The sequence below is a fragment of the Chrysemys picta genome, chromosome 1, assembly GCF_011386835.1.
Source record: "Chrysemys picta bellii isolate R12L10 chromosome 1, ASM1138683v2, whole genome shotgun sequence".
Taxonomy (NCBI): Eukaryota; Metazoa; Chordata; order Testudines; family Emydidae; genus Chrysemys; species Chrysemys picta.
In genome coordinates this window covers 221333194-221357604 of record NC_088791.1, presented here as the reverse complement: position 1 = coordinate 221357604, position 24411 = coordinate 221333194, and the positions used below count along the sequence as shown (strand labels likewise).

Genomic DNA, 24411 nt, shown 5'->3' with positions numbered 1-24411 from the left:
CAATTCATTCACTAGTTTGGATTTGAGAGGGTAATAGTCTGAACTGTTGTCATGGGCTCTGGCTGTGAACCCCCACCAGTCAGAATCCAGTAACACAGATATATTCTTTCATGAAGAGGCATCCCCTCTGAAAATCTTCCTGAATGGATCCTTCTAGGGTGACCAGATGTCCCAATTTTATAGGGACAGTCCTGATTTTGGGGGCATTTTCTTATATAGGCGCCTATTGCCCTCCACCCCATAACGATTTTTTTACACTTGCTATCTGGTTACCCTAGATCCTATGCATTGGCCTTTGCCTTAGAGTTAACAGACTCAATATTTTAGATTTAATATTGACTTGTGGCCAGCTGCACATCATTTAAAACTGTTACTTTAAAACTGATCAGCAGTATGCTTTCATTCCGTGTGTGTTTAAACTAAATCCCAAGGCTGCTAGAGCTGTGTGATTACTTACTCCACAAGGAATTAGTGGCAATTTAAGGTCAGTTTCTAGCCAAATGAGAATTTCAGATCTCTGCTCATCTCTCATTTTATTATGTATATTTATCTTTTTTTAAATATTGCACATGCAAATTATTTTGCAGCAAACGCAAAAAGCTCAAGAAGGCAGCAGCAGCAGCAGCCGCCGCCACAATCAGATTCTGAACAGACAGTGCAAGGAGGAGTTTGGTTTCTCTTCTGCTTTTAGCAACCGTTGGGATTACCTTTTCTTCCAGTGAGAGGCAAAGCTATTCAATTGTTGCAGGATAATGTCCCCCCAGCAAGTAGACAGTTTTAACAATTCATGCACACGTGGTTCTCCCCCTGCGTCTCTGAATTCCAGACTTCCAGCTGGGTGCCATTTGATAATGAAAAGGACCTGACAAGCACTTCCCAGCCGTCCCATAGCAGAGCTAGTGCCTGTTTCATAAAGCAAAAGGCAATTCTGTCTGATCCTTGCTGTTATCCCAAGAGGGAATGGAGTGAACGAGCTTCACGAATGATTTCCAGCTTGGTGGAGATGCAATAACAGACCGGAATTAGAGAAGAAATTGGGGAGAGTAAAAAGAAAACCAAGAGGCCTCACACTTGCACTCAGTTTGCGTAGCTAAAAAAAGCAACCCACTTATTTAATTTGGACTGCAGAGTTAAGTAATCAGCCCATTCCATTTGCAATACGTTTGCTGTAAATCGACATTCTTGCCCAAGAGCACTCTTATGAGCAAAACTGAGCATTCAAACAATGTGCATGATGGCGGAGGGGAGCTCGGTCTGAGGATTATTGCTACATACTTACCGAGGTAACTCAAGTTTCCTTAGCAAATGTGTGCTCATTTATATCAATCTGGGTATGTACAAATGTGGTTTGTTTCCTACAGCAGTTGTGTGCATGAGAGGGGGTGCTGAGGGAGCAGGGGTTCCTTCTTAGCTGCTTGTGAAGGTTAAATGGAATTGAGTTGCATCAAAAATTCCACCTTTCAGCCATGAAGTGTTAATGTGGGCATGGCCTTTTAAAAAGAGCTGTCAGTTTTATGACAACATTCTAATCTCCTCCCCTCCGTAGTACATGCTAGTCCTAATGGCTCTCAATGGGTCACATTTGCAATTCTATGGAAACAGCAGAATTAGCTATGCAGGCTTTGTCTGTTTGTTTTTGGGGTTTTTTTTGGGGGGAGGGGGGCGTTTGTTTTTTGCTATCATCTTATTTCCGTTAACATATATGTAGTGGCAACCTGTTAAAAATCAGAACCTTTATTGCACACACAACTACATATGTGAAGTAGATTACAATTCCATAAAAATATTTCTCAGCACTGTTGTGTTGACTCATTTTCTTTCTAAATTAATTACTGCAGTTTATTTTGTGAACTCATGAAAAAGTGCTATTCTACCATCTACCGTCTCCAATCCAGACTCTTGCTGGAGGAATATTTGCAGAGCCTAGTGACAGCCGCTGAACAGTCAACATTTGCTAATACAGCAGGCTGAAACAAGACTTTCCATAGGGAGATCTAAGGTAACTGTGATAACAAATGGCACTTATAAACTTTCCAACAGCTTCTATGGCATATATCAATGAATTGCAGATATTTTGAAGCCAATGGAAAGGTTTTGCATGTGTTTTTTAAATTAACATTTTAACATAAATATTGGGGGGGGGGGAGTTTTGCACAAATACAGAAACTATTCCGTCCCTTGGAATGTCTGTTCCATTGTGTGAAAGATGTTCTTTGTTCTTTTTCAACAAAGAAAGTGCCATGATTCCAAATGTATATGAATATTACTGAAAGGGCTCCTGGGCTGCCCAGTCGTGAGCATATGGAGGGAAGCTAAACTGGACACACAATGTCATGGAGGGACCATGTGGCAGTGAAGGATGATTACGTGAGATATTTCCCTGCCTCTGCAGAATATCTGGGCAGCTGACAGGCTACACAGGAGGGGAGGAGCTGGCAAGGAGCCAGATAACAGCAAATCTACATGGTCTGTTCCCCTTCCTTTGCATATTGAAGCTCACATAAAAACCTGGGATTAGTTAATGCTGCTCAGAGCAGCATCAGCTACTCCTCCAGGATTTATTTCCTCCATTGGCAGGGTCACACAGTGCAGCCCCACAGCTAACTGGCAAAATGCCTGGCCAGGAGCTGCCTCTTGCAGTGTAGTTGTAGCCATGTTGGTCCCAGGATATTAGGGAGACATGGTGAATGAGGTAATAGCTTTTATTGAACCAGTTTGGTCCAATAAAAGCTTAATTACCTCACCACCTTGACTGTCTTTTGCAGTGCTCCGAGAGGGAGAGAGGTGGCCCAGCAGGCACTAGGAGGGGATGAGCCACCATGCTTCCCTCTGGGTGGGTGTGTGAAAAACCCTTTCTTAACTACATAGATCATTAGCCTCTGCCCATTTTCACATTCCATTCCCAGCCACTCTGTGCATCTGATGAAGTGGGTTGTAACCCACGAAAGCTTATGCTTAAATAAATGTGTTAGTCTCTGTGGTGCCACAAGTACAGTACTCCTGTTCTTTTTTTTTAGATAGGAGAAATGTAACCTTCTAGCTGCACTTTAAGGGTACATCTGCACTGTAGCTGGGATCCTGCTTGAACTAGGATGCTAAAAAGAGCAGCGTAGCCAGGGATAGCACAGGCAGCCGCGCAGACTAATTGCCTGAGTACAAACCCACTGGGACACCTGGTGTGTACACAGGTGGCTAAACGGAGCTGCTGCCCATCTTGCTGCCCCAGCTACATTGCTACTATTAGCGTGCTAGCTCAAGCAGAGCTAGCTTGTGCCTGTCTACCTGCCCTGGGAAATATTCTCCCAGATGCAGTGTAGACGTATCCTAAAAGGATGCACGGCTTTTGGAATATTCCCCTCTACCCCACGACTTTTAATGCCAGTAGGCAACATACTTTTATGGCCCAAGACACCCACGTTAGGTTCTAGTGTTGTAGCGACCCTAGAAATGTGCGCACCACCAGCGTTTAGGGCAATATCTCTGTCATATTACTTTTTTCTCTTCTCAGTAACCATTCTAAGTACCATGGTCAGTTTCTACAATTTCAACAGTAAAAATGGTGAAAATATTACAGGCAGGCATCGCACAGTAGCATTTACCACTGCTCTACCTCTTCCCCCATCCCCGGGCTGGTGTGTGTGTATGTGTAATATAAAGGAAGACAAAACCATGGAAACAGTAATGCAGAGGCCTAGGGTGTCAGTGGCCTGAAAATTGGATACGAGTTTGCTGTTCAAAATGGCAGGGGAAAACAAAAGCATAGTGCAGTTTTGGGTTGCATCTATTGAAGCATCACAAGATTGAGCCGGGAAGTGGCAGAATTTTTTCTGACTTTTCTACATCGGCCCAGTGTTAAGGTGCCCAGAACTGATTACAGATTTGCAGAAAAGGATTGAAAACTATATCTGACTTAATTATAATTGATAATTCAACATCTGATTGATATATTCTTTTTCTGTATGCAGGTGATCTCGGAACAAATTGATTCTGATAACCCAGGGACTACGAATAGTCACTGTTCATGCTGCATGACTGATCAGCTAAATTATATGACATCATTTCCGTTCACTGATTAGGTGACCTAATTAGCCACAAATATTCTTATCAGCTGGACAAATCTACTGTGCAAATAATAAGACCACTTTTCCATAATCGCCATTATAGCATTTTCAGTGTGATTGTTCTCAAGGATATTTATGTACACCAGAATTCACCAAGATTTTTCTTTCTATGAACCGTCTTGTGAACAAAACCTTGCTTACTCAACTGTTAACACATAATCAAGTGAAGGTGGTCTAGGATACTGGTGGAGTGAATCAGTGTGTTTTATTCACAGGAATATTCACAAAATGCTTTTTTGCTGCATTCACGGCATGTATTGAGGAAGGTAATTAACAGTGACTAATGAACAAGAGGGAGTGACTTATTAGAGATTGGAGAAACTAAATAGGTTCTTCTTGGCTAAGCAATGACTAAAAAAGGGCATCTGCAACTATTTGAAGGATGGAAACATTCAGGGCCAGATTCTGATATATTATTCAACATGGGTACGGTCTTGCTCCACAAATGGCCCCCTTGAAGCCAATGGGACTAGTCCTGAAGTAAGATGATTCTAAGTGTGAATAAAGGCTCAGCATCTGGCCCTAAAAGAGAAATTACTTAGTGTGGTACAAGTCAGGGGAGACACTGGGACGAAAATTAACAAAAGAAAATTTAAGGTTTAATATCAAGAAGATCTTCCCAAGAGGGCATTCTATAATACTGGGAACAGTTTCCCCATAGCTGTGGTGGAAGTCTCCCCATCGTTGGAGCATTTAAACTAGGCAGAAACAATAGGAAATATATTGTAAGGAATTGTTGTGCTGGGGGAGAGGGTCTAGATCATACTCCTAGATAAGGCCAGAAGGAACCGTTATGATCATCTAGTCTGACCTCCTGCACATCGCAGGCCACAGCATGTCACCCATCCACTCCTGCCATAGCCCCATAACCTCTGGCTGAGTTACTGAAGTCCTCAAATCTTGATTAAAAGACTTCAAGTGACCGAGAATCCACCAGTTGCCTAATGGGTCTTTTCAAACACAAATTATTATGATTTTAAGAATCAGGGTTCTCCCAGATAGACCTATCAAGTTGCTCAGCTCCAACGCAATGCACAGATTCTTAGCAGAGACCATAAATTCCTTTGTGAGTCCTCTCTTTTCTTTACAGTTTCCGCGACTGTCAAGAGCATGGGGAGTGCAGGCTGAGCTAAACCTCTGAAAAACATTTAGGTCACCTCCCAGCAAATGCACCAAGGAGCTGCCAAAGAAAAGCATAACAATCTTTCAGCTTCAATCATTTCAGCTGAAATTGTAATGCAGAGGAATGTCAACATGATTGGTAGGTTTTAGCAGAAAGAGCTCATTTCCCCCAGTCCCCTCCCTCTGCCCCTGTGCTCAAAATGTTGTGTTTTTTGGCATTACCAAGTTTACAAAGGCACAGAAGATCCCTCCAAGTGGTAAGTTATCCCATTGCCTATCCCAGAGCTGCAAATCATGATGATTTCTTCCTTGTTCTTTTTCAAATGAAATAGTCCATGCACCAGGCAGCAATCTCAGGCTTGTACAGATGAGATGGAAGAAACTCCTTTTATATTGTGCCCATTGCTTTTAATTTAACAGGGCTGTCGGCTGCCTTTGCACCTGGGCTGAGATTACCTAGTTTGGAAATAGGAGAAATAATGAATCCAAAACCAAATAGAAAAGCACTCATCAAAACAATTTGAGATGCTCAGGAGAATGTTATGTAAATGAGGTGACACAGTAGGGAAATGGCTAAAGACAGGAGGAGAACAATACATGGTACTTTCAGACTCTTGATTGGAGGAAAAGCGAGCAGTGGTAGGTAGGTAAATAAATATTAATCCCGTATCTCCTTGTGTTGGCACAGCAGCGTTAGCTGCACAACAGAAGATCACACTTTAGAGTAGTGGACCCAGAGAGGTGGTTTCTGGGTGACTGAGTGGGTACACACCACTGGAGCAGTAGCTTTGGCAGCTTTCCTGTATTGTGGCACTGCCTTAGTGACTGACACTCTGAATAGTTTCTTTCTCTCCGCTGAGTTTACACTCTTCAGATACTTGTAGACAATTACTAGCGCTCCCCTCAGTCACTGTTTAGTCAACTGTACATAATTTTGTGCTTTTTAATCTTTCCTCCTATGTCAGTGACACCAGTCCCTTAGTCCCGTTTGTTACTCTTTGCAGAATTCTCTCCATTATGAGATGCTCAAAGCCAGGGCCATCTGGCGGCGGGGGGGGGGGGGGGGGGGGCGGGGGGAGGGAGAGAGGGCAAAAGGCCACAGGCCCCCCATTTGAGAGGGCTCCTGAACTGAGTGGTGTTGCAACCTGGCACATGGGGTTGCAGAGTCACTCAAGTTTGGCCCAGCTGTCCCTTCGTCATGACAAACTTTGCCCTGGCCCTCCAAGAACTTCTGCATGGCCCTGCTCAAAGCTGAATGCAATAGTTGCAAAAATTATTATTGTAATTATTTAGTATTTGTATTGTGACAGAGTAATTAAAAGAGGTCATGCTATTAAACACTCAATTTATTGCATAATGATCTAAAACATTTACTCTGAGGTCACGTTACTCAAAGTCCCCATGTACTAGGGGCTGTACACACTTTGAAAAAAGACAGGCATTGCGACAAAGAGTTTACAGTCTATGATGAGACAACAGTTGGAGAAAAACAAATGGGAGAAGACAAGGTAATAGTGACATGACTGTGCGTGGGTGGTGTAATAAGCAGCAGTCTCACTGCCTATTTGACAGGGGACCTAGCAGTAAAATATTTCCCATGAATGTGATGTGATCTGAATATGCCAAATACTTTAGTTTGTGGGGATGGTTAAAGAATTGGAAAAATAGAAGAAAATATTAAGTCTTTAACTAACTTATGATGAAACACTGCATTGTGGTGCCATAAAGCATGGAAGGAAGACGAAAGAGGAAGTGATAACAGGGTTAACTGTTAAGAAAGATGATAAAATAGTCTACATAATGAGACATAAAATAGAATACAGTCACTTAAATTACTCCTAATTCTTTCACAACCTTAAACTAAAACAAGCCTCATTATGTTAGAACATTTAAAATGCAACCCTTATGCAAGGAAGAGCAATAAGTACAATTTTGTATGTGTCTGCAAGATCACTTACTGAGAATATGCCTAGTATTCTGCTTTGCTGGGGCAACTGTGGCAAAAGCAAACACAAGCTGAATGATTTAGGAGCCAAGCCCAATCTTTTACCTCTAGTACCAGAGTCAAACCTCTATGACTGGATCATAGATGTACAAAAAACCAAGAACAGATTTCTGATTTACTTTGTTGTGGAGGGTCTGAATGAATGACACAGAGGACTGAATTTTATTATTATTTTTTTTTAATTACTTAACTAGGAAGGTATTTAATCTTTTTCTTTCTTGCAACTTTCCTATTCAGCCTTCTTCCAAAACTCATGATCGTACGCCAGGCTGTCATGCAGATTGGTCTTTCTGAGGTCCGCTGGTATCCAGTCCACGTGCCGAGTCTTTGGTCATCTTCCATCCATGGTCATCGCAAGAGTCATTGTACTGACACAGTTCTCCAGTCTCCACTGGATATGCCCATACCAGGTTGAGGGAGCCTAGCCTCCCTCAACCTGTCCAGGGGCGGTGAGTTATATGGGCCTGTGGTGCCCGGGCTCCAGCAAATTCAGGGCCCAGGGGCCCGGGCTCCACCATTGTTCAGGGCCGGGTCTCTCCACCAGCCCTGCCTGCTGCCCCTGCCTGCCCTGGGCAGTGGACAGCTGCCCCCTGCAGCTCCGCGCTGCGCTCCCTCGCCGGCCGTTGCCACCACCCGCTACAAGGGAGCGGTGCCAGGGGCAGGCTGAGACGGCTGCTGCTGCGCCGGAGGAGGTGTATGGCATACCCCTCTCCCCAGCAGGCGACTCCGAGTCAACTCCAGGGGGGAGGGAGCTTATCCTGGCGGGACCTCCTGAACAGCAACCTGGGGGGGCTTGTGTGAGTGTCGTGCCGGGGAGGGGGTCCCCGCTCCCCCGGAGCTCACTGCTGCTGGCAGGGAGAGGGCTGGGGGGTGGGGGGAGTCCTCCTCTCTGGCCCCTGCCCTGGGGCAGCCTGCCTGCTGCACCCAAAATGCCTCATCCCTGGTCCAGCCCCATGCCCCGCACCCCCTCCTGCACCTCAACCCCCTACCCCAGCCCAGAGCCTGCACCCAGCACCCAAACTCCGTCCCAGAGCCCACACCCCTCTTGCACCCAAACTTCCTCCCAGAGCCTGCACCCCAAACCCCCTCTCACACCCAAACTCCCTCCCAGGCAGGTGTGGGGGGAGGGAGGGGCAAGACTTGGACCCGTCTGGGCATCACTAGAAATTATACAAACCTGCCACCCCTGAAACTGTCTTCAATTGGAGCAAACTGCATGAATCCCCTTTCAACCTTGTTTCATTTTCTATCATGAAGTTCAAATACTTGGCACATTTCAACATCTTCATTTCCATGGTGGAGAGCGTACGGATTTCCTTTTTTGTGGCAAGCCAAGTTTCTGTTCCGTACATTAAGATGGGTCAAACTGCAGTTTTATACTCTACCTTTTAATTTTATTGGCATCTTTTGTTTACAGAGAACTGGGGTCAGCTGTCGCCATTTGCACCATGCAGCTTTAGTACGATGCTGGGCTTCACCATCATCAGCCGCCATTGATCCTTGGTATTTAAGTTGTTTCACTCTTCTAAGCTCTCTGCCTGTAATATCCTTTATGGTGAGTGCTCCTCCCTTAGATATCATAACCTCAGTCTTACTAACATGTACCGTCAGGCTAGCCAGCTCAAAACTATATTGCCGCTATTCAAAGTTGCCTTGTTGTATCTCACAATCTTCCACACTCTCTAAATCATCTGCAAACAGCATCTTCCAAGGCAAATCCCTTCGTATAGTCTCACTCATCACACATCCATCCACAGCTGCAAACAAAAAGGGGCTCAACACTGACCTCTGATGCAGGCCAATGTTTACCAGAAATTCTCTACTGTAGCCCCATTTAGTTTTGACTATGGTAGTCACTCCATCACACATGTTTAAAGTAATATTTTATAGAATCAGGATATGTTGTATTACTTTACTATGGGTGACATTACATCTCTAAAAAAGAACAGGAGTACTTGTGGCACCTTAGAGACTTAACAAATTGATTAGAGCATAAGCTTTCGTGGACTACAGCCCACTTGCATCCGAAGAAGTGGGCTGTAGTCCACGAAAGCTTATGCTCTAATAAATTTGTTAGTCTCTAAGGTGCCACAAGTACTCCTGTTCTTTTTGCGGATACAAACTAACACGGCTGCTACTCTGAAACATTACATCTCTAGAGAATGGACATGAATTTAAGGTATTGTAAATGTATTCCTAACATTGGAATGTACATCTTTTTCAAATATGCTTGTCCTATGCATTTAGCCTATTCTTTTCCCCCTCCCCCCGCCTTCTTCATCTTGTATCTGTTATGCAGAGAAAACTGGCTGCTGATCAAAGAAAGTGGAAGAGTGGTGAAGTAATATATCAGTCCTTCCCCAATTCCTGGGTTGCTGCAAGCCTCCTGTTAATATTTGAAAGCCCCATTTTTGGTCTTTTTATTGTAAGATACAATTGGAAAGGTCACAACATTTCTAGGTTGTTTGAATCAAGTCTATTTTCAGTTTTGTGGGTTTAAATTTCCTAAAATACTCAGATCTCTCTGATGAAGACATATAGTAGAAAATAGGCACAAGCGAGTACTGTAAACAATATCTAGAACCTATACCACATCAACTCATCCACTCCTTTACCCTGTTCCTGAGTTCTAGAACACTGGAAATTCCCATGTGTTCTGCGATGGCCGTTTCTTATGCTCAGAAATACTTCCTACCCCATTTGGTACCAAGCATCTGTTGGTAATTGGATAAAAATAACCAGTAGTATAAACATGACTGGTCTGGCCCAATCTGTCCTAAAAAGTACATTCTGCAAGTCAGCCTATTTTTATTCATTGGCTATTTGCCTTCTCCATGTCCATCATGAATAAAATGCATGCAACATGATTTCATCCCCATGGAAAAATTAAATCAAACAACCCAAAGTATAACAGCTATGATGGAAACAAATAATTGCTTCATAGGTTAAAATTGCTAGAGGCCCACAGACAAAACAAGGGTAAATATGTAGATGTGATAACATTTATTAATGAAATTATTTTGGGGGCCTTCCAAGGTATTCAACCACCCTCCCCACATACAGTTTCTCCCTCCATTACTTCCCTTCTGTCCTCAAAGGAGTCTCACTGCAGTAAATGTCTCCCACCCCATAGCCATGGAAGGCTTGGACACAATTCTCTCTAGAACCTATCGAGGCCATTCCAAGAATCAGCCACAGATGACAGTCCATGAGTGTACCAGGCGTCACCTCCCCCACCTAGACACCGCCAGAGTCAGATAAAGCTGTCATTGCAGCTTTCTACATTCCCCACCCCACCACCGTGATCAGTTCAGTTTTCCCGAATCTTATCCAGGCTTTATGAAGTGTTCATATTGAGTCTAATCCAGCCTTCCACTAGATCCAATCTAGCTCGATCTAGTGTTTAAACTACTTAGCTCATAATATTTTATGGACTGAGAAAGCCACAGTGCATCCAAAAGCTCTGGGGAAGCAGTAACACTTAAGTTGCACTGTGGCTTTCTTTGTCCAAGAAGCATTCTGTCACAGGGTTCAGCATGCATTTCCACAAAACTGGCTCATGTCTGCCAGCCAGAGTAGAAGAGAAGAGGAGGCCATGGCCCCACCTTCCCATAGGGATTCTAGCACCACTGACAGCACTTTGCAGGCTGGAAATACAAGGATTGAGTTTGTGATGGTCCCTCTTAGCTCCATGCAGGACTAGGCCTAATCTAACCTAATTTGGATTATCCAGCAGAAAGATTGCTGAGTTCTAATTCTGGGAGTCTACACTAGGGCACTATTGCTAACACTGATTTAACTCCAGTGGTATTAGCAATGTTGGCGACATCATAAAGGAAGACCACTAGTTGTCATCATCTTTTTAAGCATTACCTATCTTAAGTATCTTTGGGTATGTCTACAGAGCAACCAAAAACCTGCAGCTGGCCTGTGCCAGCTGGCTCGGGCTCACGGAGAGCGGGCTGGGGGGCTGTTTCATTGCTGTGTAGACTTCTGGGTTAGGGCTGGAACCTGAGCTCTGGGACACTCCCACCCCACAGGGTCCTAGAGCCCGGACTCCAGCCCGAGCCTAGAAGTCTACACAACAATGAAACAGCCTCACAGCCAGAGTACTGTGAGCCAGAGTTGGCTGGCACAGGTGAGCCGCAGATTTTTCTTAGTTATGTAGACATACCTTTATATGGCCTTGAACTCATGGCCTTCAATGCATTTTTGCCCTCATAATACCCATGTGAGGTAGGTCAGCATTATTATCCCTATTTTACAGATTGGGAACTGAAGTCCAGAAAGACTGGACCATGCTTCCTTTTGTCATATAATTCCGTTCAAAATAGGTCTAATTGATATGGTGCTTAAAATCACCATTGATGGCCTGCAATGGAAACAATCCCCAAAGAAAAGCCTTTCTGGAGACTCTCAGTTGCAATGTGCTTTCTGGGATTTAAATGACTTTCACTATAAAATGCCTGCAGCCATTTCTAGGATAGATGGGCTTCAGCTACAAAAATCTGCTTCATGCCCACACTTTCCCAGAGGTCAGATTTGCTCAGGTCTGGGGTTTTCTTCCGGCCTGACTGTAGGTTAACCTAAAGCTAGAAAGAAAATTATGCTCTTAAGATTGGTTTGCTTGTTCCACAGCAGATTATTTTTTGATTTAGTCTGACTAACCGAAAAACAGACTTATTAGTGATAATGCTATCTTCATTTTTTGCACAAGGTAGTATTACCTGCCTCAGATCTGGTCTACACTTTAGATCGACCTAAGTATGTCACCCAAGGGTGCAAAAAAAAAAAAAAAATCACACCCTTGAGGCCCATAGTTAAAACAAAGTAACCTCCAGTGTAGACACAGCTAGTTTGACTGAAGAATTCTTCCATCCGCCTAGCTACTACTGCTCAGGGAGGTGGATTACCTACAGCAACAGAAACCCCCCCTCCCCCCATCTGCCAATCTAGGCAGCATCTATACTATGGCGGCACAGCTTCAGTGCTGCAGTGCCCGTACTGTAGACATGCCCTCAGACTGTTCCGAATGGAAGGGTCCCTGCAGGCCCTGCTGTGACTAACTACCATTGTTTTTGGATAAAGCACTAATGTCAGTGAGAAATAAGCCTCCTACCCAAAGAGGAGGGCACAATCTCTGGTGTGATTTACTCAAATACCATCACCGTTCATCTTGAGTTTATACCGCTTCATACCATGCGCTCATTTGCCAGGAACAGCTCCAGAAAGGTATTCACATAAATAGAGCATCTAGTCACAAGAGTTTGATTGAGCTATGACAAGTTTTTTGGGTCAAGCTGCATATACAACACGGTTCACTAGAGTTTGGGGGCATTTTACACTGGAAGCCCCATAAAGAAACAAAATGGAACTTTCCACTATGGGCCCTAGGTGCAGTTAAAACTGAATTGTTTTGTTGCATGAAAATTCAATTTCTGTTTTCCACATAATTTATTTTCCATTTAAATGGCTTTTTAATTACCCTCTAAGCAGCAAGCAAAGCAAAACATGATTTATGGCACTTTTAGTAACAAATCCATTGCGCATCTTTTGATGCAGCTGCCTGCCATTGGTGGGTAATTTTAAAGCAGTTTGTGTTCAAACAGCCCTGATGTTTTCTGGAGAAAAACTGCGGCAATGATATTGAGTCATCTGACTGAGTGGGGATCCTTCCTCCTTTCCATTTTAAACACCATATTGATCTATGGGGGATTTGAAATGCCCACCCATTCAAAATGGAAGAGGATTTCAATACTTTTGCCAAGTTTTGAGGGCCATGGAAAATGGTGAATGGTGGGTGCCTGCTTCTAGGTGGCTGGTACATTACATGGTGTGCCTTTGCCTTCAGAGAGACTTCCACACTACAGCAAACAGAAATAGTGATTATAAACAAGACAGTGTATTTGAGGTCATACCCTCCCTGCGACAGGGAGAGAAGCAGTTTATAATACTTTAATAGAGCTCTACAAATTTGTATGCCACTAGCACCTTGGGGTCCCAAGGCGCTAGGCACCGTACAAACATATAATAAGAAATAGTCCCTGCTCTGAAGAGCTTACAGTGTAAATAGACTGAGATAAGTTAGGTTTGCAGACTGTGATCTGAATGATGAGTCATGTAATGTTAGTTCCACCTGATCCTGCCCCATTGATATCCATGGCAATTTTACCATGACTTCAATGGGATCTAGCCTGTGGTATTAATTTTTTTTTTTTTTTAAGAAAAAAAGCTAAGTATATACCCTTTCCACTCCCCATTATGGTGTATGGAAGTGTGAGCATTTTTATTTTAAAATGTTTGGTTTTATTTCCCTGGTTGGTGTTTCACCTTCAAAATATTTAGAACACTAATTCCTGTCTTACTTGTTTAACTGGGAGGTCTTTGTTAGAGGTATCGGGTATGGACTGTGAGTTGTCTTAGTCCTTCAGCGAAAGGGCTGTCTGCTCTCCTCCAGAGGGAATTCCCTCATGAGCCATAGTTGACCTCTCCAAATCAGGGGCATGATATTTGAGCCCCTTCCTGCTAGCAGAGGTGCACAAAAAGTCTTCACACTCTAACATTAGACACTGAACACCCAATATATCAGACTATATGAAAAACAAAATTGGATAGCCATCAATTTTCCAAGTGATACAATTGTTTCCATTCAGCACTGAATAATCACTGCATGTCCTTGTACTATATTTGGTTGATGTTCCATATGTTTGTATTTTCCTCTTTTTTGATTTTATGGAACCTTTTTTTGAATCATAAATCTATCAATTTCTCGTCTCACTTTTGCCCCCCATGGAATGATTTTATCTTGACCTGCTCTATTTTGTATCTAGCTACAAGAGAACTCTCTTGTTATCACAATAATGTAGACAGGCCTAGATTTTATAAAATGATCACTTGGGGTGCATCAATTTTTGGATAGCCAGCTTGACATGCAATAAAGGGGATTGATTTGCACAAAGTGAGCATTCAGCAGCTGTGAAAGTCAGGCTCCTGTAAGGTTTCTCAAGTTATATAAAAACTGAGGTACCCAAACACTTTTGAAAATCTCGTCCTAGAATTCTGGGTGCCTCTAAACCCCAACGTAGGGTACACACAGCAACACATTTAGCACAGGTAACATAGTAAACATTTCCATAACAGGCTACTCTCCATCTTGTACATATCCCTTCCCTTGGAAATTGTTAGCGTCTTTGCAAAAATACAAGTAAACGATAGCTGGTTTTACCTGGTAAAACTATAGAAAATTGCCATTTCCTGGGCTCTCTTGATTTCTGCTTGCTCCCACCTCCAGGAACGAAAGACTCAGTCAAGAAATCAAACCACATTTTTAAAAAAGAAGTGTACAACAATGGTCCTAAAATGTGTGACCCAGCCTTCATTTTTTATTGCTGTAATATCTGCCTATATTTAGCTGGTTAGAAATTACTATTCCGCTGTCTGATTTAGATGCAAGGGAAGCTTTGTTGACAGTGGAAATTGAACCTGATAAAGAAAGGAACAATGATGAGAAACTAGAGGGGAGAAAAGGCAGGATGTGCCCCAGGTTTATTCCTGCATAACATTGCAGATTATGAATATTTTACACCTTCCTCTGAAGCATCTGGTACTGGCCACTGTAGGAAAAGGGATACTTGGCTAGATGGAAAAATTGGTCTGATCCTGTCTGGCAGTTCCTATGCAAGTTTGGCCACAAACCCCTTTTTCTATGTTCCCAACCCTTGTGGTTGAGTGAATGAGTTTTGCTTCAAAGAAAGAATGATGCTGTTATCCTGCTATAGCAAAATGTTAAACTAAAAAGCACAGCATTCCTTGCTTAGAAAGGAAACACCACAAAAGTTGGTCCATTTGTCCAACCAGGCTGTGAAACAAAGCGTACAAGAATCCCATCTTAGTTTTTGGAGAAAGCAGTTTCAGTGCTACCAAATGACACTCGTGACTCTCTGCTCATGCAGGAGCAGTGAAGGAGTAAATAATCCTATGTGGAAAGAAGGAAAACTAACCTGAAACTACACAGTGGATTGGTTCAGTTCAATCCCAATGGGAAACCGAGCCTTCAGAAGAGCTGTAGTTAAGTGAGATATTGCCATCATTTGAAACTGAGCATATTTCATCAATATTCTTCATGCTAGTTTCAGTTTAGCCTCGCTACCTTTACAATATAGTATTTAAAACGTGGTCTTAAAAGTCTATTGAAGAATGAATGGCTAACTAAATGCCCAGTAAACAGCTCTCATGGCAATTTTTCCTCTCTATTTAAATATATAAAATACAATGGGAAGGAAGAAATTATGCAGCTATTATAGTGATGAGACAATAATAAAATGTATTTGTGTTACTTCTATGACTTTGGTAATTAATATGGCAATTACATTTAATTGCTTTATTTTTGAAAAAGGCAGATAAGATCATGTAAGTAGTTAGTTCTAATGCTTCACATTGATAACTAGAGAACTCACCCTTATTCTGCTTCCACTGAAAATCAATTGGAGTTCCACCATCTACTTTAATGGGAGCAGCATTGGACCATTTTATTATTTACTATTAAACTGGTTGCATGTTATTTACTATTCAGCCTGAAAACTGGAATAAGAGTCTATAACAGATTCTATAGTCTATACCCTACTGTGTAATGGAAAGTACGATACACTGTATTTCTTATAGAATGATCTCAAATAAGTTTACATTAGAAATGAATTAATCCTCATAAAACTCCTGTGACGTAGGTAGTATCGGCCCCTTGTTCCTATGGGAAAATTGAGGCATAAAGAGCAAAAATCTTCAAAAGTATCCTAAGTGAATTAGGAGCCTAAGTCCTGTTTTCAAAAGCAAGTTGGGCACTTAGGAGCCCAAGTCCATTGACTTTCAACAAGACAGACATAATGCCTAAATGACGTAAAATAAAATCTTAAACTCTTAAATCACTTGGGTGCATTTGAAAGCTTTTAACAGCATGATTAAATGACTTGTCCTAGGTCACACAATGATTTAGGGGAAGAGCTGGGAACAGAATCCAGAACTCTGAACTCCTACGCGTCTATTGTAATCAGTAGAATTCCCCCTCTCCCCCCCTCCCCCCGTCTAGCCCACATTTGTATGTTCTGTTTTGAGATTGGTAGAACATGCACAAAAGCATACAGGGAACTGAGATCAACCACAAGACTGGTTCTCATTTCTGTTTTCAGAGTTGCTAAAGCCTTTACTACTTTTTATCATTCCTGAGGGGGAAGGGGGTGAAGAACACACACACACACACACACACCCCAAAATTAGCAAATTTTAAATATTGAAAGTATTTGGCTCTGTACTTAACTAAATTGCTATGCATTAGATAAAGCACTTAAGCATGTGCTCAACTTTAAGCACATACTTAGCTGAATTAGGAGCAAACTTCCTCTAACAGTAGAACGCCTAAAACTTGATAACCCTGTTGTTTATACTGTGCTTAAAGTCTCATTTTGGATATGACACAAAAACAGGCAAACACTTTTAAGCAACCACCAGATTTGTAGTCTTGCTTACATAAAATGTGACAGGTTAGGAGCTTGCTGGGGACTGGATGGACAGGAGCACTGGGGGAAGATGAGGGGGCTCAGAGTGAATTGAGGTACTCGTATGGCCACCTCTTCCCAGTTTTAAAGTACATCTTCAAAGTACATCTTTAAAGTACAAGTAACCTGTTTCTTCCTAAGCTTTTTTGCAGTTTGACCACTCTGGCAACCCCATATTTATTCCTTTTCAGCTCTTTTTCCTACTTTTCTCAGTCCATTTTGCCCTCAGCTGCTGTCATTTGTTAAGCTTTCAGAGGCCAGTCTTTAATTTTTTAAAAGCATTTTAAAATGGTTTTATATTGACAAACAGCAGCCTTAGTGCTTCTCTGGGGAGTGCTCCAGTGCTTTGTAAGTTGAATTTATTATTTCACAAGGGCGAAAACTAGAGAAGCAAGGGAAGAAAAGACAAGAACATAGAATAAATTCACTGTCTGACTCCTCTTTGCAAGTGGACAGGAAGTTCCTCTCAGGAGCCATGCCACAGAATGTTGCAAAGAGAGCTTGCATAAGTAGTTTAGTGATTACAAATTATCATCTGGTGCTTATTGGAGATAAAAAAATATCCCAACAGTACAAAATTCTGCATCCATTTTACCTCACTGCAGAGCTCCTTAGAAAAAAAAGGAATATTGTCTTATACTAAAGGTCCATCTGAAAGTCCCTGAGGGCTGTCCCTGTGTTATCAAAGGCTGCAATACTGTTTCTAATATACATTTCCTCTCTGCAAATATTGCAAGCTGTTATAATCCCTTCAGGGTAACTGAGAGACATAAGGATCATCATCAGAGAGGGAACCTAATTTTCAGAAGTGCCTGCCTAGATTCTGATCCTGCAACCTTACTGAATACCTCCTGAGAGACACTGAACACCCTCAATTCTCTTTCACTTCAGGGGAGTGTAGGGCACACAGCATCTAGTTGGAGGTATCCTGCCTCTAGCAGCATTGAGTTCTAGGGGCACAAATCCCACTTTTACTCACACTGTCTCTTCAGTGCGTAATTAACCATTTTGTGCACCCACATCCTCCGAAGGTGCAAAATTGGGGCATACAGGCGCTATTAGGCAGTCCCTTCTGAAATCTGTGCCTATTGTGTTGGCTGTTAGCTTAAGTTCATGCAGTTTAAGGTCTTATTTTACTAAGCTTGTTTTCAGCACTTCTGGAACAAAACACAAAGTAATAGTATTTGTTAGAGGGCTTATTTCTTTACCTTGCCTGTGTCCCTGTTCCCATCCCCCCCTCCCTTAGCAAAACATGATTTCAATTCTCCCACCCCCATTCCCTGTTTCCATTCCCCCCCTTACTTCCTGATTAACTGCAAACTATATAGTAAAACTTAAAATTCTGCTTAGCTATACCTTAACCAATTATTTTACTAAAATTTAACTAACCAATCCTAACACATTGTAACATAATTATTTAACCAATTATATCCCATCACCTTAATTGTTTTACACCCAACAAAATGAATTATACAGCAAACAAAAACAATTACAGAACCAGACACAGATTATACAAACAAACAATAGAAAAGTAAAAACTACAGTAATAAAACAATACAAAAATAAGGATTTTACATTCCAGATATTAATACGTAAGTTCTTGCCAGACAGGATGGTATTAAACTAAGTTTTCTTTTACATCTTCTAGGCTCATCCCTTTCTCTAAAGGTGATAAAAATACCAGAACATAATTGTATTTTTAACAGCCCAATAGTACCTTATTTTAATGTACTAGTTTGGAATGTAAAAATGTAACCATACACTTCCCAGTTTATGGCTGCCTCTGCTACTTAGCCAAAGGCCTTAGCCTAAAAACAAGGCCTCAGACTGTCACAGTAAAAAAAGGCCCTTACACATACAGAGAGTGATTTTAATTGTCTCTTTTATACCTCTGTAACTAGCTTAGTAATAAAAATACACCTAAATTCTTAAAGTATAGGCCTTTGCAAACAGGCCTAAATATCTGTATTCTAACACTATTAAGTAAATAAACTTCTCTCTTGGTATCATCTGTTTTGGATGCTTTTCTTAACTTCAGTTTCAGTCTCTGTCATGGTGGATGGAAGGATATTTTTGTAATACTTAAAACCCACAAGTCACTCAGTTTAGCTGGGAAGAATTTGACGGTGATTCCAAGGAAAACACATCCAAGTGACAGACAGTGAGGGCTATGCACAGTTAGTTTATTGGTTACTTTAGCTCTTAGCTTTATAGTTTTGAAAATCAGAGAGGCTGGAATATACTCCCATAATATTACTGAATGCAAAGAACCTTTGACATGCGGGGTCAGATTTTCAAAAGAACTCAAGGCCAGATTTTTCAAGTGCTCAATGCTCATAGCTGCAGCCAGATTTTAGCTCAGTGTCCAGTGTGCTGTGTTCTTCTGAAAATATGGCTGCTTATTTTGGTGTGTAAATGGAAGCTAAACCCAGCTAGCAATCTAGTCCCAGCTGTGGGAGCTGAGCACTTTTGAGAACCTGGCCCTCAGCATACAGATACTCTTTGAATCTGAGCTGGCAAACATTTTTAATTCTAAACCTTTCTTCAACAAAAACAAACAAACAAAAAGTGTTTTATATCATAACAGAAATTTCCGTGAGAAATATCAGATTTCAACAAAACAGATCAGGTTCTTGTGGAAACCCCACCAAAGCAATTTGGTTTTTCCCCCCCCCCGAAACCCAAAAACTTTTGAAGAAAAAGTTAGATAAAAATGAAGTGTTTTTAATCTCCATCAAAAATTTTTCATGGGAACAAAACCCATATTCCTGACTCATTCTACTTCAAATCATACCACATTTCTTTCTTCCTCCACCCCTCTGGAAAGAGTAATGCTTTCCACAGCTAAAGAAATCCTTAAACACCCAAAGAATTACCTCTTATTACAGCTGTAGTTATTGATGCACATTGAACAGTCCCCAAGACCAAGATTATATTTATTAAAATGTGTCCTAAGAGTAACATAAATCTCGAATACATAAGAAAAATCCTGCACTGCAACATAGGTCATCAAGGCCAGTACCCTGCTATCACAGACAATTCTCATTGGATTGACCCACCCACACCCAACAGTGTTTTATTATATTAAAGAGATTACTTCAATGACGATACAGAACATTGGTTGGCCAGGAGAGCAGACAGCAAGAGGGGAGTATTAGACAGCTTTTTTTAGCTCTTTGTTGGGGAAGACATTCACTAAGATGGAAGATGGATTTTGTCTTTTTGTGTTAAAGAATATTTGTGGTCCTATTGGATAATACTGGAGAAAGAAATGCTATTTTGTTTTTTTCCCTTGTGAGTCCTATTGAGCAGCTGAGAGAACCGCATGGACTGTAGCACACCTTAAGAGCTATCCTGCTGTTTCCTTAAATCCACTCCAAATGTAAGGATCACCTAGTTTACAGCAGTTTGCTTAGCACCCCATTGGATGATGAAAACAGACAAACTAGTGGGAGGAAAATCAAAGGAAGGTTTGAAAGCTCAAGTGGCGCTCTTTCTACTGCATTCCATAGCCAGACAGGAGCCTCTCTGATAAATTCTCTCCCTCTGATATGTTCATTGCTGCATAATCTCACTAGCTGTTGCTCTGAAAGCAACTATAAATGTCAAATCGTTGCAAGAAAACCCACATAGGTTTCCTGTTTCTTATGGCTCAAGATAAAGGTTACACGACACAGCATGCATTCAGTAAGTTCATTGTAGCAGTTGTTTTCTGTCACTGCTAGAGTTAAAGATCCATCAGTATTTCTACTAGAAACCCCCTATTTCAAGGAGAAGATAACTTGGCTCAATAAAGAAAATCATTTGGCACAAATGGCCCCAGCACCATGATATTAAATGCGCAGATTTGTAGAAAGATATGGTACATTGCATGCTCTTGGCACACTAAGAAAAATGCACAAAACATGGATAATCCTTACCAGAGATAGTAAAAGTGAAATTTCCCCCTCCCCCCTGCAAATTAAACCATAATAAAACTACGTTCAAATAAAAAAATGTCAATTAAATCCACAGACACAGGTCAGGGGAAAACACATTGAGATCTGGTATTCTATCTACTGTTGTGTGGTCATCACTGTTACTTACAGGTAGCTATGACTGGGGTCTCTAAGCACTTTGCAGTTTCAAATCCCCCAGTATGATGTGGCCAAAGCATGATGCTTTTTGTGTGTGGTGATTGTTCCCCTCTGGAAACAATAAGCCTGATTCTATTCTCATTTACACTAGTGTAAATCAGCAATAACTCCAGTAAAGTCAGTGGTGTTACATCATTATAATGCGTAAGATAAGCATCAATCTCAGCACCTCTTAGTTACATTACCCATGGGGAGGTGTTACCACAATGGGTGTGCAGCTCCTACTTGCGACTACTCAGTGCTCAGCTGAGCCCTGGCACCTCTAGCGCTTGGCAGTTCATAGCCCCAGCACCTCTGGGTTTGGCATGTCAGTTATGCAAGTAAAAAAAAAATCGCTTGAGCCTGGGCACCTCTTTCATTACAAATTCAGCACTACTCCTCTATGGTTACGTCTACACTACAAACTAGGGGGGGTGATTTCCCTGCTTGTGTACACAAACTTGGGCTGGCTCTCATTGAGCTAGCACAAGTATAAATAGAAGCGTAGCCATGGTACGATGGGTAGCAGCAGCAGAGGCCCAGCTGAGCCATGCTGCGTACGAACCTGCCTGAAACCAGTGGGTACGAGAGCTAGCACGAGTATGGTTACACAGGCAGGGGAAATCATAGCCCTCGCACGCAGCGTACACCAAGCCTATATGTGGCAACAGAGAGCTTCTGTAGAAATATTGGTTGCTATTTCAGTATCTCCATTCAGTGAACGAGGCAGGCGCCACCACTGGGAGCTGTCAGGTTGCTGATGCTTCCGGAAGAAATTCTATTCAGATGACCTTAAAAGATGATCTTCACTCCGTGAGACTACTGCATACTCTATACTATTCCCAGGCTAAAATGAATCAGGGAAGTCAGGGGGCTCTGGTTTACAGCAAACTTGCCTCATCACAACCTTCTCGATAACTTACCCCCAAAGCAAAGGGAAGGCAGGATGATGACTGGCAAAATTACCAGTTTCAAGAGAGCTACTTGAACATGAACTTCACTGCTTGTCTGAGGGAAGCCAGATCTTGCCCTTCCTTAGTGAGGTATTAAATAAGCTCAAACATTAGAGTCTTACTTCCTGATTTGATTTTACTGGCCCTGAGGGAGAGCCCAAGAAACGTAACGAGAGAAGATGCTACATTTGTCCCATTTGGGCATGGATCTATCACCATGAAAGAATCAATTTGAGTCAAATCAAACCATAATAGTAAAGTTCACTGTAAGAAACGTTCAAGTCTGCTTAAGCAGAGGCAGCCTAAATTTCCCTAGGCTATTCGCTATCCAGAATAGTTCTGCTGGATGCTTTAAGCACTTTGGCATTAACAGGTGGCAGCAAGGGCTAATGATTAATGCCTCTTTGTACATACCTTTAAAACACCTCAAACAAAAAATCCTTTGTAAAATGTGTACACAGCTAGTCTCTGCAGTCACTACACAGCCAATGTTCCTAATGTTCCTATCACCCTGGCCCTCACTCTCACAGCCCTGGAGTTTGTTACGCCCACCTTTTTGCATCCTGTTTTAACTTGGCCTATCACGGACTAAGACAGAGACTATGCAGTTGTAATGCATCATGCATAATAGGGCCCTCACTTGACTGGGCCATTCTAGAATACAGATAAACAACAAAATGAGTCTTCTTTGTATCTAGATGTAGAGTGAAACAAAAGGCCGAAGTAACTACTGATCTTCCTGGGGACTTATGTGCCTAAGTCACTTAGGTTCTTTTGAAAATTCCCCATATCGTGAGTAGAACCCATTCTGTAGAATGCTGGAGTTTTTCTTGTCAAGGATGACTTTAATGATGAATTTTCTGGCTTTTGTGGATTTAAGTTGGCTTCTTTATACTAATGAAGTACTTTGTGCATGTGTGGTTTTAGGTATATATATATTTTAAACTCAGCTGTGGCTGAAATGAGCTCTAACACCACTTGGAAGTCTTTTTTTAATTGTAACCCCAAATCACTAATCTCTTTTGCAAATCTTGGCCTTCTAGTCTAGAGTATGTCTATACAGCAGCAGAGTAGTGTGAGTCCCAGCACAGGCAGACAGACTTGCACTAGCTCAGCTCAAGCTAACATGCCAAAAATAGCAGTGTGGATGTTGCGGCACTGGTACTGGGTCAGGCTAGCCACCTAAATCCAAGCCCACCCACAGGGGCGGCTCTATGGTTTTTGCTGCCCCAAGCATGGCAGTCAGGCGGCTTTCGGCGGCTCAACTGCAGGCGGTCTGTTGGTCATGCAGATTGGGCAGCAGGCCTGCGGGAGGTCCGCTGGTCACGCAGATTCGGCGGCAGGCCTACGGGAGGTCCACCAGTGCCGCGCCTTCAGAGTCCCTGCCGCTGAATTACTGCCGAAGCCACGGGACTGGCAGACCTCCTGCAGGCATGCTGCTGAAGGCAGCCTGACTGCCGCCCTCACGGCGACCGGCAGGCCGCCCGCCGCGGCTTGCCGCTCCAGGCACACGCTTGCTGCGCTGGTGCCTGGAGCTGCCCCTGCCCACCCAACTCCCTGGGCCTGAGCTAGCATGAAACACCACCTAGTCTACAGTGTCCACACTACTATTTTTAGGCTAAAAATTTTTTTAGCACTCAAGGGCAACCTGAGCTAGTACAAGTCTACCCACACTGGGAATCACACTTCCCAGCTGCTGTAGAGACATACCCGTAGGGCCTGGTTTAAAGCCCATTGAAGTCAATTGAAATAATTCCTACTCACTTCAGTGGGCTTTCAATCATGGCCATAAAACTCCCATTCACGTCAATGGAAGTTACACAAGCATAAAGGCTCCAGGATCAGGTCCAGATGGAACTTGAATTGCTGATCTGCAAAATTGCCAAGTGACCCCAGGCACTGCTTCTCTATTTAAAGGAAAATTCCGAGTACCCCTTTGTACTTACATTGTACCAGCTCCTGCCTTTACACCGTAAACTCTCTAGGACCAGAGGCCTGTTGTTTGTTTGGCACAGTACCATGTATGCTTACAATGCTATAGAAATAAAACTAATAAAAAGACCCCAGTGCCACAAGGTTATCTAGAGTCTAAGGAAAACTACAGGAAGAGAGGAACAAAAGGACAAGAAAAGAGTGCGAGTAGTTTCTCACCAGTCTGCCCCCCTCCTCCCATGCCCTGTGAAATATTTCAGAGCTCATCTTCCCAGATAAAGCGAGTTTTAAATGGGTTTAAAGAAATCCCATGTTTGGTAGGAAAAACTTGCTATTATTTAACTGAGTGCAGGGGTAGTTATGTCTGTCTTGGCATGTTCCACTAAATAAGGCTTAGATTTATTATCTTCTTTCTCTTTGGAACTCATTTCCCAGTTATGCAACAGGCTTTGATTTAATCCCATGGAGTGTATCTCAGATAACAAAAAAGTGATTGCACAAGCAGAGGAGCAAACTCATCTGAGAACATGTCACAAGAAAGTGTTAAGGTGTATGCAAGCTCCTGAAAGCAGCTGACATTTTTGTCTTAGCACATTCATTTATGCTGGGCCAGCA

At 42.4% G+C, this 24411-nt stretch overlaps 1 long non-coding RNA gene across 1 annotated transcript; it reads left to right on the top strand.

Moving 5' to 3' along the window:
• The first annotated feature begins 1160 nt into the window (after window positions 1-1160).
• Window positions 1161-6581, top strand: LOC101946081 (uncharacterized). Its single transcript, XR_255307.4, has 3 exons — window positions 1161-1283; window positions 1839-1999; window positions 3966-6581. It is a non-coding gene; the product is annotated as an uncharacterized LOC101946081 (long non-coding RNA).
• The last annotated feature ends 17830 nt before the right edge of the window (window positions 6582-24411 follow it).